Raw genomic sequence first — 15,610 nt, forward strand, 5'->3', positions numbered from 1 at the left:
CTGTGCTTCCAACAGTGCCCCTTCCCTTCTCCTCCCCACCTTCCTCCCAGCAGATGGGGGAAAAAAAAGGAGGCAGGAGGCTGGAGAGAAGAAAAAGCTTGTTAACAAAAATTAGTTTAAACATTTAGCACCTCTGCTGCTGTTCCTCTGTACTGAGTACACATGACAGGGGGTAATTTATGTCCTGAAATTACAATCCATATGAATTAGCCTGGCACAAATACATCATTTCCTAATAATATAGACAAGATGCTTCAAGGAGTGATGATGAGAACAGCCCTTTCCTATATGTTCTGCTTTACCTGCTGAGTAATTATCTAATCATTTTCTTGTAATGATATAGAAGGATTTTTATCCCCCCTTTCCCTCCCCCATAATGCAACAAGTGCTGTTTGGAGGCTGTGGTGTCAAACAGGGTCCAGAAATACTGGCAGTGGAGTGATTTCTGTGTGACACAACTGCCCAAGGGCAGGCTTGAAAGGAACATCCTTGTGGGGACGCCGGTGGTGTCAGCTGGTGCGATGTGTGGTTTGGAATAGTGACTTCCTTCCCTTTTCATCTCCGGAATGAGGAACTTCCCATTTATTGCAAGATGAGCTCTTAAGAGTGAGTGGTTACTGTGGGAGCACTAACGTTCCGCACGCTCACACATCTTGCTCTGGTTGTGGTAACTTGTGCTACTTACCCATACCTTAAATAGATTATTTTCAACTTTTTTTTTTCCCCCTGTGGTTTATTTGCAATCAGAATTCTTTATCAAAGCCACCTTCCTCCCCTGTGTTTTGTACAGCACCAAGCCCAGGCGTTCACTGAAAGATTTGGGCTTCTAGGTTCTTCTGCAATATTAATTGTTGAGTTGCTAATTAGTGGGGGAAACCCTGGGCTAGCTTTTTCTCTCTGTTCCCCTTCCCTGGCTTTCTGACTTACCTGCTCAGTGACAGGAGATGTCTCTCCCTCGCCCGTGTGGAGGACCTTGCATAATCCTGTTTGACTGCCTGGTGTTACCATAGTAATAAGTAATGATTAAGAAACCTTCTTTGAATTCTGTTTAATAATACGGAGTCCTTGCAGAGCTAATGATCAGAAGGGTCTGGGTGAGCATGCACCGATGCTTGGATCGTTTTCTTTGCTCACAGCAGGTCAGGTGCCAAAATCCAGCCAGAACCCTTGGAGGAGCTGTTGTTATGAAGTGTCAGTGCTGCTCCGGCCCTACCTACTGTTTGCTTGAGGTGTGCTGCTTGTAAGCATTTCTGAAGTGCTTCACTGATGCTCGGTGGGAGGGGACACGTGGAGCCCTTGTCCCAGGGATGAGACTCGGTCCAATGCCTTCGGAAGCAGCAGTTGTGTGTGCTTCAGGTGGTACTTAAATGCTTTGCAGTATTGGAGCCTCCTTGTTGCTGTAATGCTCGTTAGAGATGGATTGCAGTATGATTTCACCTGAAGCCTGGTTTCTTTGCTTAGTGGCTGTTACATGTACATTTTCAGGAGTTTTCTTACACCATTTCTTCCTTCTCTGTACCTGTTGTATGACATTCAGCTGTGGTCATGCTGCTGCATCTTGTATTATGCTGCCAATTTATTACCTCCCCAAGATGTAATAAACATCATCCAAACTCTTTCCAGCTTGTGGGCAGGGGAGGAAACAGAATTCACAAATGCATGAGGGTCTGCCAGGGAAAAGTGGAAAACAGCTCACAGGTTTTTCATCAATTCCTTAACCCTGTGGCCTTATAGCAATAGTGGAGTGAGAAATGACTTCTTTTCTCCTGCACTCCATGGCGCAGTGACCTTGCTGGATAATTACCTTCAGGTCGTTGTCGCAGCCACCTCGAGTACAATAAGGGAGAAAAGAAACCTCGTGCATGTCAGATGCTGCTTCGGTGGCAGGTGTCATTGTACGCCAGCACTGAAACCGTGTCACAATAACCTGTTGACACCATTAATAAAACCTCATAAATAAGCAGAACAAGAGGAGCGGTTTGCTCTGTCCTCACCCAGGCAAAATTCCCCTTTACTTTTAGTATTTGTAATTTCTGTTGATAAGAGCTTACTGCTGTCCTTGGGTACGAGGGTCCTGTGTTCACTCTCACTCCCAGCCCTGAGGCTCCAAGAAGCCCTTGTAGACACAGGGAAAACTGAGCACTGGAGGCACAACGGGAATTCTCCGAAGCTGCAGAGCAGAACTGGGATCTTTAGGATAAGAACTTAGGGTGTCAGATTGTGCCAACATTCAAGAGATCTGAGTTTGTTGGTTAGGCACTAATGAATTCCCTGGTGTAGCCCACTCGCTGCTGCTCTCGCTCAGGACTTGGTCAATGAATTCAATGTTTTCATAGCAGTTTTGCAGGGCTCGTTCCATCCAAAGTGATGGTGAACAAAAGCCTGTTGGAGAAGTGTTGCTGGACCAGCAATCATTTAATTTTATTTGATTTTTATACAAGTAAAAGGCCTTACCATAAGACCCTGGTGGTCTCTGTGGGATTGAAATATAAAATCCGTAACAATAAAAAGCAGTCAACCTATCAAGCAACATGCGTTAAGTTAAGCAACTGCTATGAAGCCTTTCAATGACACAAAATTAATAAGAAAACGTGTTGTCATGTGATGAGTTGCTCTTCATTGTGAGCCTAAGTACATTAACGCATTTACAACCTCAGAATGAATTGTGTATCTCTTGGCTGTGTGGGCTCCTAATTGAGATTTGAACTCCTAGATACCATTAGCATGCAAATCAGAAATAGTGGGAATAATAATAAAAATTATCTTAACCTACTGAACTACAGAAACAATGCGGTAGCCAGAAAGGGATGATGGTGCAAGTGAGATGGCATTTTAGCTTCTGGAGATGAGGATTAGTAGAAAACAGAAAAATACACTTGGCCTGCCTGGGTGCTTGTGGATATATAATGAAGTGCATAAATTATAAGCTGTGTGAATACCTCTTGTTGCTGTACCCCACTGACGCTCTAAACGCCCCAGCACAGAAACAGGTGGAAAAAAAATTATTTTTGAATTTTAAGACTGATTTAACCCTAGCTGTGCTGTCAGGAAGGTTTAATTGTAACGACACTGCTGGTAAATTGGGATTCTCTGGGCTCTTCTCTAGTTTTATGATATTATTTACAGTTGTAATTAGAAGAGACAGCCACTCCAGCTAATAATTTGTTTCACAATGTATCAAAGCCTCTAGTACAAGAGGGATGAATTATACTCCTCCCATAGCCATGAATTACTGGTGAAATCGCTTCAGTCTCACTGAACTGAATGTCAGGGTCAGGCCGCCTGTTTTCTCCCCTGTGCTGAGAGGAGAACTCTGTCCCTCTGAAACCTTCCTTGAAGTGCCAGATTTCTTCCAAACCTCACTGCTGCTCATCCCTGTGAGGGAAATAATGCAAAAGATGCTCCATATTGCATGTTCAAGGGATGACAACTATTAAGATCTTATTGTGTTTATCTGTTGCTTTCAAATGGGGCTGCCAGACTGAGCTGGCTCCAGCCAGGATCTTCCCATCAACCTTACACCATTATCTTGGGTTTCTAATGACATCATGTCCATTCCATCACTCCTGATGGTCCACTTTAGCCAGGGAAGAGGATTATCATTCTTATTTTATTACTGATGACAGCATGAGATTTTTCAACCACCTGAAAACACTGTTTGGCTGATCACTTTGTAAGTTATTGGGTTATTGTGAATTATGGACTTCTTTCCTTTCGCTCCCAGCAGATAAAAATGCATTTCCTTGCAGCTAATCTCAATGTAAAAATCAAATCCTGTCTCCATCTGTAATGTGTGATGTGGTATTAGCACAGACTGACATAGAAGAGGCTTAATGACAGCAACAGCCATGAGTGCTGGGGTTTGGGTCTGATTCTTTTCCCTTTGGGGGCCTGAATTGAACACGGTCAAAACTTGCCAGCGAATTTGATGGGCCCTGTTGTAGGGACTCTTATAGAGCAGTTGAATTCCTGGAGTCACTTGTGGAATTATCCATTTGGTGACATTGGTACCAGCTCTTCTGACAGAGGGAGAGCCCAAGAGAGAGCCTCTGCTCCACACAAGTCCTTGTCCATAATTCTGTTTTGTAGGGCTGAGGTACAATTGCACATAATTATTAGCAAGGGTATAAAACCCACCTGGCAGCGCATACGGTGCTTAACACCAATGTACTGTGAATTTCTCAAATACCTGTACAATCATCTCCTGCTTTGTTTTCTTATCATCAGTATTTAATATTAGGACTGGCAAATAAAGAAACTTTCTCTCTCCTCTTCCCCTTATTTGTTGCCACGCTTGGATTAAAGTGGGGTTTTTTTAAATAAATAAAAACTTAAATTGCATTTTATTTTCGTACCAGCTGCTAACTCTCCGAGACAGATTGGGAGATCAATTATCACAGCGGTGAATGAATCTAATTTTTCAATATAATTTACGGTAATTCCATATTCTCTGCCCAAGAAGCAAAAAGTGCTGGCTTTTTTCCAAAAGGGAGCTTAGAAAGAACAACAGAAGAAGCCTCACAAAACCAGCAACCCCACGAATACAACAGCAAGGCCTCCTGGTCTTCAGCACTCGTGATACAGTGCCAAAGGGAGGGCATGCAGTCCTTGTTGGGTGTTCTCAGAAGAAACTTCTCTGGGAAATTCTTCAATTGATTTTGGGGAGGCAGATAACCACAGCCCAATTCTGAATGTTCCTGTCTGGTTTTTATGGAGGATTATGGCCTTTGGGATTATGTTGTCTGGGCTTTACCCAACTCCTACTCAGTGAAACAGGAACTCTTTGTTGGGCTTCATTGAGCTGTTGACCATCGTCCGAACATCAGATTCATCCCTGTGTCTGTCACCCTTTTTGTCCCCAAAAAGGGAAATGGGGCACATTTGTGTCTCCAATACCACAGGCTCAGGCTGCTGCATTGGGGACAGCTCTTGGAAATCCATGGAAAAAAACCTTAATATACCTGTTCAAATTAGATTTTATTAGTAAGGCTTCTTGGATTGCAGTCAGGACAGCGCCATTTGGCAGGGGAGGCCAACACCGTAAGCAGTTTCTGAGCACTTATGTCATTTATTGAGAAGTATGTTGTTTAGTGTGCACTTCAAATGTGTTTAAATAATTAAAATAAATGGCATGCATAAGTTAGACAGTGGGGGGGCGGGGGGCAAAAGAGGCTGCAACACTTGTTCTCTTCATTTAAAAACTCAGTAACTAAATCTCGCTTCAGATCTACCAGGAATACAAATAGTGCAATTAATTGGCAGTAATTTAGAAGTCCTCCATTTCCAAAGCCCTAGGACATACAGATTGAAAACAATGAATCTCTTAATGTCAGCAATGGTTCTGCACATGGCCTAAGATGCGAACAAGTGGGGAAAGGATTTTGCTTACTTTTCCCATGTTATTTATGGCTTGTCTTCATGCAGTGACAGCACATTATTGTATGTTGCATTAAACATTCCTTCCCAAAGCTGATCAGATTGACTTCTCCCCTTTCCATTAATGCACAAAACAAGAAATGATTGTATTTTTTCGGTGCAAAGTGGACTGTGAGTCTAGTAACTATTTTAAGTGTAGCACAAACACTTGAAGCTCTCAAGAAAGAACACAATAGCATGAAAGAGGTCACTTGCCAGGTCACAGATTTTTCTTTTTTCGCTTGTTCACTGAATAACTGCAATTTCTGTCTTTTTTTCTTATGTTTGTACAATCACCGTTGTCCTTTGCAGTGTCTATGATTTTCCATATTAGGCTTGAGACCTCCATTCTCCAAATGACAAGTTCAAATAAAGTAAACGCCACACCCTGCATTTTTCTGCAATTTTGGGGCTGTGCTGTTTCAATTCTGTGATAGATGGCGGGAGCAATACCTCTGGGCTCCACGGTACGTTCTGCGGAGGTGAAAAAAGTGCTTTTAAACATGCGTGGATTACACGGTGTAATGCGTAACGGGAGATGCAGAGCAATATTTCAGTAGCCAGAATTTCAGCTATAGATGTGGTAGTTGGCGTGTTATCACATCTGTTTATATGTGAGAATACGTGTGAAATAGTGTGTGTTTGAGACCCAAAATGGGTACCAGGCTCTGTCACCTGCCTGGTCAGCAGAACAGAGCCATGCCACCCTCTTTGTCTATTTAGTTGGGACAGAGGTGCCTGCTGTGTGCATGTGGGGCACAGCGGGGTCCTGGAATTGTTTGTGTTGTTTTTGAGATTGCTCTGGTATAAATAAGTGGCAGCTGAATTGGGCAAAAGGCCCGTGAGAGACTATTGCTTTGTTTAGAGTGGGAGCTTGGTCTCTGCAAGATGCTTTCCTGGAGCCTGTGGAAGTCAGTGCAGTTAATATTCGTTCTTTGTGTTAGCAAAAGCAGGATCTGCCCACACTGTTGGGTGTTCAGGGATCTGCATAGACTCTTCCAGGTTCTGTGACATTTGCAAAAGACTTGATTGTTTGCACCTCTGAGCATTTTAGGCCCATAAATATTTATTAACCTTCTCTCAGACATCTATCACAGCTAAAGCAGAAATGACTTTCCCCGTGGCTATGACTGGGGAAGAGGGGAACCCCTTCCATGGAATAGCTGTAAAGATACAGGATTCTCACACCCCGATGCTTTAGCATCACCCTTGGAGCAGGAGAGAGCCAGAGGTGAAGAGCTGGGGTCAGAAAGTGGGAGAGGAGGAACAGTTTGAGCTCAGGTGGCAGCACACCCAGGCTGGCACTCTCTTGCAGAGCTCTGCCACTTCAGGGCTGTGTGGGCTTTGAATTGCTTTCCAGTGCCTCTTCATTAAGGCAGATTGTCTTTGCAGCCTTTAGAGAATGGGAGAAACTATTCACTTCACCTTTGTAAGAACTGTATTAGTTAGCTGCTGGTGCTAACTACTGGAGCTGTTTCTTTCAGTGTTAAAACTATGTAGCTGAAATTAAAGTTCTTATTTTAAACCTCCTGGATGGCTGCAAGGGATTATTTCTGTTGCCTGAAGTAGGCAGGTATTGGCAGGAAAAGGAAAAGTTGGCAGGTGTTGCTGGTGTTGGGACACGTGGACTGTCAAATGGGGGTGGTCCAGGAGCTGTGCAAAGGGTGTCCCTGGGCACTGGTGGCACTGGGGTATGCTGGGGGTGGAGAGGGAGCCCAGCTGCACTACGGAGCTCTCTTTAAACCTGACCTGAGAGGATCGAAGTGGGTCGGTGGATTGACCAGGGAAAGTGGTGGACAGGGCAGAAGCAATGTTCTTAATTTGTAGAGAAAAAAGAAATTAACCCAGATGTCTGGGGGGAAATGTTTATTAACTTCTCGGCATAGCAGTCAGCATCCTTCCATCTGGTGTGCCTGGAGTTAAAACATCAGGGTCGGGCGGGGGCACACTGCTTTATGTGCCAAATTAGACTAAAAGAAGTGTCCTCCCTTGCTTTAGGGTACCAAAGTTCATGCAGGATGAGATATATGGAGGAAGCAGGAAGCCTTCTCACAAGGTAACTATTGATTATTTAATGAGCTGATAAATAACAGGCTACAGAATAATTGCACTTTTGAGCTGCTTTGGTCTGAGCGGCTGCTCTGTCTCAAAGCAGGCACAGGGCTCACTCAGGGGCTGCACAAACACCTTGTTGTCTTTAACAGGTTTCAGTAGAAATAGCTGTTTCTCAACCCTGTGTTGAACTACGGGTCTGTTCCTGTTGACAGTATTTCTAGGGCTCTAGAGTGACATATTTATTCTCCTCTGCCTGTTCTAGCTATTACCTGAACTGTACTCGGTGCTCTGGGGCTTCTGAGCACCAGTTTCAATGGTGCTAAATCACGGGGCTCTGGTTCCTTGTATCTTCAGAACAGCTCCCAGTAACCTGCTTAAGCGGAACGTCAGCAGGAACTTGGGAATAATATTGCTTTGAAAATCCTAAATACATGAAGAGAGTATGCCATAGAGCCGAATTTGTCCTCATTATTGCCGTGACTGATTGCTTTGCCAGGGATGCATTCATGTGTCTGTGACATTCCTGCTCTGTCCCTTTAACCAGTTGTAAGTGCTCAATATCAGTGGTTTGTCCTCACGTGGATTGTGGCTGCAAAGTTCAAATCCTGACCTGAGACAGCAAGAGGAGGATCGTTTTGAACCTGGACCCACCAAAGCGCATCTGTCTCTGGTGACACTGAAGTGGTGGCCAGTAAATCTCATGCATAATCCAGAATGAGTTTGTGCTGCCTGGGACCATGCCTTGGCCAGTTTCCCTGCTGGTGGTGATTCGAACCTTGGACTTCAGTTGAGAAGTAGGAATTGGAACAGAACTGGGAAAACAAAAAGTAGGAATTTAAAGAGATATAGACAACACACAGCTAATGGAGATTGCAGAAACATTTTGATGTTCATATGCTAATTGCATCCCACTTCCTTACAAACTGCAATCACTTCATTGTTTTTGTGCTGTGTATTTTTGAAAAGATTTCATTGAAGCTTCCTTAATGAGGCTGACACAGAGAATGAAAGAGGTATGTTAAGGATGGAAATTTCTTCTGGATGCTCCATGTTAATTCTTCTTTGATTTCATCTTAGCAAAGTTGTTCACTTTGCAGGAAGAAACCGAAATTGGTTTAATTGGGAGACTACCCAGTTCCAAACTGGCATCCCAGAAACAAGCTGTGCTCCTTCTGTTGTGTGCCTGGACCGAGCGATAGGTCAGGGAGCCTGTGTGGGTACCACAACATTCCTGATGCCCTCCCTGGGATGCAAGGGATGGCTGTTTGCCCTGGGAAGAGCTAAAGGGCAATGCCTTGGGAGACCCAAAGCCTCTGGGAGATGGTGTGTGTCCTGTACCCAGTGCTCCCCAGGGGCTGCTGCTGGGACAACGCAGCTCTGCATCGCTGCAGCATCCAGCCCCAGCCAGGCTCCTGGTTTATGGGTATAACCCTTAGGTGCTTTGTTTTGTGAGGGCTGCTGCAAGAACTGCTGAGACTACATGTGTGCTGGAAGGAGTCCTTACTGCCATTAATTACAGTGTCTATAGGCTGTTTCTCAATTCTTTGCATATGCAGACAGTAACCCCGTGGGCAGCAACATAAAAAGCCTTTATTTTCCCTTCTAAATCTGGTGCTGCAATAAAAAAAAAAAATTAATAAATGAGAGAAGGAAATTAGGTTGTTGCCAGGGAAGGGTGCTTGTCATTTAGGTGGCTTCTATTTTATGTCTGTTGTGGTTTTATTTTTGTTTTGTTGCTATTAGGAGGGACAATTCAAATGAACTGTGGAATGCACAAGTGTAGCTTAGGAAAGATGGTTTAGCTGGAATATGAGTAGACCTAAATCTCTAGCAGGGGCATGGCAAGAACCCCAATACTTCTAAAATTGCAGCAGAGTTTCAGCTGCCTCCCTGCCACAGTTCTCCCCATTCTCTATCATTTGTAACATCAGCTGATAAAACAGAACGGACAAGTCTGTATTTCTGGCCCATACAGCAACAAAATGTGTAACACTTGGAATCTCTTAAGATTTCCAGACCAAAATGTTTTAATAGTAAGTAACTACAGTTTCTGAAATTAGCCTGCCTTGGGGGTGAATTCATATCAGAACACCTTTTTTTCCTAATTTTAGCTCACGCGTCTTGGGAAGCGATGGCACAGAGTCTGTGGAGTCTGAGGTTTTAGGGCCAGAATGATCTACAGGATCATCTCATCTGACAGGTCGCATAATGCAGCATTCGGCAATTACGGTGTGAGGACGGGCCCGGTGCCCCCTCCAGCACATCTGGGCAGTGATTTAGAGACTCCACAGGAGGACAAGGCAGCCACGTTCCTACCCGAGTTGTTTCCAGCAGTTAATCACCCCTCACTCTTTCCCAAAGCCTTTGGGATGCAGTTATCTGTTGGGAATGAATGGGGTCCTTTTTCCTGTGTAATGGACGGGTAGGAAAAATGACAAGAAGTCTCCAGAGGAAACTCTTTTTAATTGAAGCAATAGCCATATGTACGATGAGTTTAGTCCAGCAGCTCTCATCTTTTGTCCTGTTTGAAGGGGGAAAAAAACCAAACCCACCCTTGAAACATTCTGTTGTTCCCATATGAAAACAATGCGTTTGAGTGTGACAAATCACATCCCACTCAGCCAAGTCGAAGCCTTCGTACTCATTAGCTTTCTGCTTGTTTCACTCCTTTTTGATGCACCTGGCTTCCACCTCCACTCCTGCTAACACGCTCTCTGCTTTCCCTTGGAGTCATCAAAGACAGGCATTGCCATGTTTAAAGAACATAAACTTTTAATTTGATGGCATTATGATCAGCTGAAGACAGGTTCCTTTTGTTCATGTTTCTTTGCTTAGACACTTGCCAAGACAAAATGAGATGTAAAAATAGCTGTCCTTGTTTAAGCAATTATATTTAATAAGGCTCGGAGGGAAGTGTGCTCTAGGAAATAGAAGAGGGTGAGAACTAAAGGACTCCTGTCACTTTTGTCCTGGCTTTTACTGATTTGTCACTTGGCCCTGACTCTGTGGCAGAACAAGGAGTTCATCGCTGGGCTGTGGTGTGGGAGCCCATCCAGGCAGCGGAGAAGACCTTGGACATCACTTGATCTCTTCTTTGTGACTCTCGCAACATCTAAGCACATATCAAAGAGTGCTGAACTGTTAATATCGAAATAGGTGATTTATTAAGTTACATGTAAGTTGCAGAGACAACAATTCTTGTTTTTAACAGGCCTGATGCGGTTGTGCTTGGCTGAAAGAAGTGGCAGCAGCGAGCCTGAATGCTTTGGCTCTCTTGCTGCTGAAGTTCTTTTCATCCTGTTGTCATACATATTATTAAGACTATAATGTCCTGGGGACAAGGGGCTGTTGCTTGAAGCCTGTAGGAAGTGTAATGGGACCAATCTCAGTTGCAACCTCTAGTTGATGCTCTGCTGCAGGTGATGGGACGGGGTCTCAAGCCATCTGAGGGAGAACACTCGTGCACAGCGATAAGGGAGAGCAGGATCGTGGCTGGGACTTTAAGGGCCCCTTGGATAAATCACATCCCATGAAATAAATAGAAGCACACGGCCTCATTCCTTATGGTCCTGAGATTTCTCAGCCGTGTTTCAGATCAAGTCCCCAGTTACTTCAAAAGCTTCTCCAGCACTTAACATTCTACAAAATTGTGTGCCTGTTCCCTTAGGTGATATGAAGGAAGTGACTGCTGTTTGCTACTTGTGCAACCCAAAAAAAAAAAAGCCATTTCCATTTCCACAGTTTAACAGCTCAACTAAAACAACAGCAGTGACTATATCAACAACAGGCGCCCGCAAACAGCACAGCCACTTCCACTGTGGGATCTGATCAATTGAAATTGATTCTTCCAGAATGATGGCAAATAAACCCCCACATTTTCTAGGCTCTCTGCACAAAGCTTATTGCAGTGTCATGTAAAATATTTATGCCTAATTCATTTGGAAGCTGTAACTTACATTATCCACAAATGAGTTCAACGAAACCTTTTCAAAAAGCATTTTACTTTTGAGCAGAGAAGTGTTTTACTGTCTTCAGTGTTCTGGGGTTTGAATATACACTCCCTCCCTTGCAATTTTATCTGTCCAGGAACAATATGCATTTCAGGGAATGGTGTTTAAATTTTTTATTTCTTGTCTGTTTGGGAAGTCTGTGCCATTTTGGGTTTTGTTTTCCATGTATTTCTTCTGCCTGGTAAATATATTTTTCTTTTTTTTTCTTTCTTTCTTTCTTTTAAAAGAGAGGCAATATAAATATTCTGTTTAAGGTCTTGGATTGGGGAATAGGCTTTGAATTTCCAGCTCCTGTGCCGTGGATGCCCTGGGTTTCCTTGGGCAGATCTGGCTGCTTTTTGACACTCAGTTGGACTTCATTATCAGCAGATGTGAACATCTTTCAGAGTTCAGTTAAATTATAGTCACTGTACCGCCTGTAGATGAAAACTATTGTTATCTTTATAGTTAGAGGAACCAAGAGGCTTCAGAGCCCATCTACACAAGGATGTGAAAGAATCCACGTAGCAAAGATGAGGATCCTTGCGTTGGCTCCGGTCTTGCTGACACGGGTGATGAGACTGTGCCGGGTGCTGTTTGGTGTAGATTTATTGAATAACAGGTTAGATTTTTCTACTGATTCTTAAATTATTATGTGTTGACTTTTCTGTCTTCACTACATGTTGTCGGCTGCTGAGTTTGAGCCATTCTGGGATAACAGACCAGTGGTGTTCAGATCTGCAAGGCTGCTTTTCGGGGACATCTCCTAAAGGACTAAGGCTTGCAGGTTGTGTGCTCTAGTGTCCCAGCGGTTCTTTCCTGGGACCTACTGAATCCCCCTTACCATGTTTCGTGAAAATTGGTAACTGGATGTTGGAGACATAAAGATGTTACTTTCTGCACCGAGAAGAGAGAGCCCGGTTGTTAAATGTCCCATTTCATGGCAACCAGTCAGGCTTCCTCCAGCTCCAGCCTGATCAGGGCTGGCTCCTGCCTGATGAGGTGTCACTGGGATAAGCTGTGATGGGAAGGTGAGGGGACACGAGACAGACCTGCAAGAACCCAGCTTGTGTTTTCCCTCTGCTTGAGGGAGCAGCTTGCTTTAAGTGGATGTCTCCTGCCAGCCCAGAAGTGCTGCTGAGTAATTTCCTTAGCACTAGCTGTCCTCTGCGCTGCGTTCTCCTCGCACAGGCCACTTTCAGGGACATGAGGTGATGACAGTAACTTCCATCCCCGTTTTCTCCTTAGGGATGCCACTGCTTTCTGGAAAAGTCTGGGGTTTTTGTTGTTGCTAGCATGGGTCCTTTACTGCCCTGACTCACCCTTCAGGAAACCTTTTTAAATTGCACAAAATAATGAGCTGATTCACTGGTGGAATTTCTTTCCTTTCACTGAAAGGGCTTGCCTCCATCAAAGAGGAAAATCAGGTTGCACCTAAAATGGCCCTTTGCTGCATCCTCAAAAACATCCTTGTGGTAGGAGGATGCTGCTGCAGTGATAGATATGCTACTTTCATTATTTTAATAATTAAAAATGCACTTTAAAAAACCCTTCTGCACACACTATAGAAAGGTCTATTGCATTTATTCTAGCCTCTCACGGATCCTTAAGGTTTTATGGGCACTTTAAAGCAGAAATAAAGATCCCTTTTATATTCAAAAAACAGATGTCTTTCAAACTGCCATCCTATTCCCCACAACTGTAGCTATTTTCTCTTTAAGATGTTGCATCTGGACCACCGTCTTTTGCTTTTCCTGTTCTAGAGATGTGCAGGATTAGGGCAGAGGAAACCTCCTGCTCTTTTTTCCCCAACCCCTGTAAACACAGGCTAGATGTGAAGTCAGCACGGTGTTTGGAAACCCAGAGATGAGTGATGCTCTTACATAGAGATAAATGCCATATATAGGGCTATGCCTGTACTCTTGTGGGACCGGGGTGTTACTGGTGGGACTGGCTGGCCCCATGTGTGTGTTGTCACGGTCACACACTATGGGGCTGTGGAAGGGCAGCCTGAGTCTAAAAGTGGTAGCTCTGACAGCCTGTCCCCCTGCCCCTAATGCTCAAATAGCTCCATCTTTGAGTGTCTCCTGGTATTTATTGCCTCCCCACGCTTGCTGACCTATTCTGCTGTACATAAAAGCATCCCTGGGAATCTCTCATAAAGATGGACTCGTAGCTTGAAGCAGAAGCCTTCAGAGAGGTCTGCCCCCACCTTCCTCCTCATGTCCAGCACAAAGTGTGCCTCGCTGATGTGGTGTGGTGTAGCTCAGAAACGGGTTAAATCCTAATATAGTTAGGAACTTACAATACGGCTGTGGCAAGTATCCCTTTGTTTCCATTTTCCATCTGTAAAAGGAGGATAATACTGTTCTGTTCCCAACTGGCAGCTCCTAATGAAGCTCGCAGGTCCTGCTAAGCATCCAGAGCAGTGTGGGTTTGCTTCTGAAATGGTCCTGGCCCTGCAGGGAGAAGAGGTAACTTAAGAGCATTGAAGTAGCAGACATTACACAGCTCTGCCTTTGCTTGATCATACTGCAGAATATCAAAGGACAAGAAAATCCAATGAATTAAAAGGGAAGTTCTGTTCTGCAGAGTCATTATAGCAGAATAATGTAGATGCAGTTGTTTATTTTTGAGATTCACCCAAGAAATCTCCCAGAGAAATAGAGCTGATGCATCTGGGCTGTTCAGGATATATATTTGTTTTCATTATTACTTTTTGGCAGAAAATGTCTTCCAAAGGAAATAAATACAGGATGGTATTAGATGGGAAGACTTGGTGATTTTTAGGATGTGCTTTCCTCCCACCTTGCTTCTTTGTATTTGTGTGCTATCTTGTTCTGCGAGCTCTGTTTCATTTATAATGAAGTTTCTTTAAGTTTGATTGGCAGCTGAGGACAGTTTGCAACATCAGCTGCAGCATAAAGGCCCTTTGATGAATGGTTTAGGAAAACACAAGGAAGGAAAAGCACCAGTTTCACTAATGGGGTAGGTTTGTTGACAAAGAAGTCGCTTTGGTTTTTTTGTTGGTTTTTTTTTTTTACATTCCCTGTACTGTGAGCAGGTTTGGTGCGAGGGGTTTCTGGCTGTGCAGTCACCCAGTGTGTGTCACCACTGTCAGTGTGACCCTGGCTCTGCTGGTGGTACCATGGCCGTGGTGCAGCTCTGACCTCCAGTGCTGTCCCACCCTCAGCTTCTCCAGCCCCTCCTTCCAGCCCCCTTCTTTCCATCCACCTTGAACTCATCCTTTTTTTTTAAGCACAGGGCACATATTTATGGGGCTCCCCATTAAACTGATTCTACTGTTTGGTTTCCAAAGTATAATGGAAAAATCCCTGCAGCCCAGTACAGAGGTAGTGGGAGTGCAGGCGAGGATGGCAGGCTGAATTGCTGGAGGAATCTGATATAAATCAAAGCAGGTAGTTAAAATGGAGGAGAAATGAAAAGAGACTTCTTTATTACCAGAAACGCTTAAGTTAGTTTTCAGCAACTGAATTGGGAATAAGGAACGCAATGTGCCATACCATATTCTCTTAAGGAAAAGGATGCGGATGAAATCCCTCCTGAGCAAAATAATGAGGTTAATAAGGATAGCTGTGCCTTCCCAATTAGGGAACATGGGAGGCAGCATATTACTGTCTTGGCAGACGACACTGTGATGTCCAGCTGGGGCTGATGGTTTTAAAAGTTATAATAAGCAAGGAGATCAAAATGTGGCTGTAGTAAATAAAATCATGCCAATGCGTGGAGGGGGATTTGCAGACGAACTGTTCTGTGCAAAATTACATGCTAAAGGAATGCATTTGCCTAAAAAAGGGCAAAACTCTACAGTCTGCAGCTGTGTGTTTTGTGCTTCTCTGGAAACTTTGGATGATCCCCCCAACACCTCTGGGTGGTGAGGAATATTTACTAAGGCAGTTTGATAGGCAGTGTAATTTGGTAAAATGTCATTATTTTGTTCTCAAAAAAAAAAAAAAAAAAAAAAGGCAAGCTATGAGATTTGGGCTACAGCTGCAGTGTGAGGCTGCAGGGAGAGTGAGAAGCTTTGATTCAGGCTCTTGAAGTTACACCAAGTCATTGACTTCCAGCGTGGTCAGCTCTGGGCAGAAGGTGCTTTCTCCCAGGTCTGCCATCATACCATACCTCCAGCT

This window comes from Calidris pugnax, unplaced genomic scaffold (genome assembly GCF_001431845.1).
Source record: "Calidris pugnax isolate Ruff unplaced genomic scaffold, ASM143184v1 scaffold113, whole genome shotgun sequence".
NCBI classification, from domain to species: domain Eukaryota; kingdom Metazoa; phylum Chordata; class Aves; order Charadriiformes; family Scolopacidae; genus Calidris; species Calidris pugnax.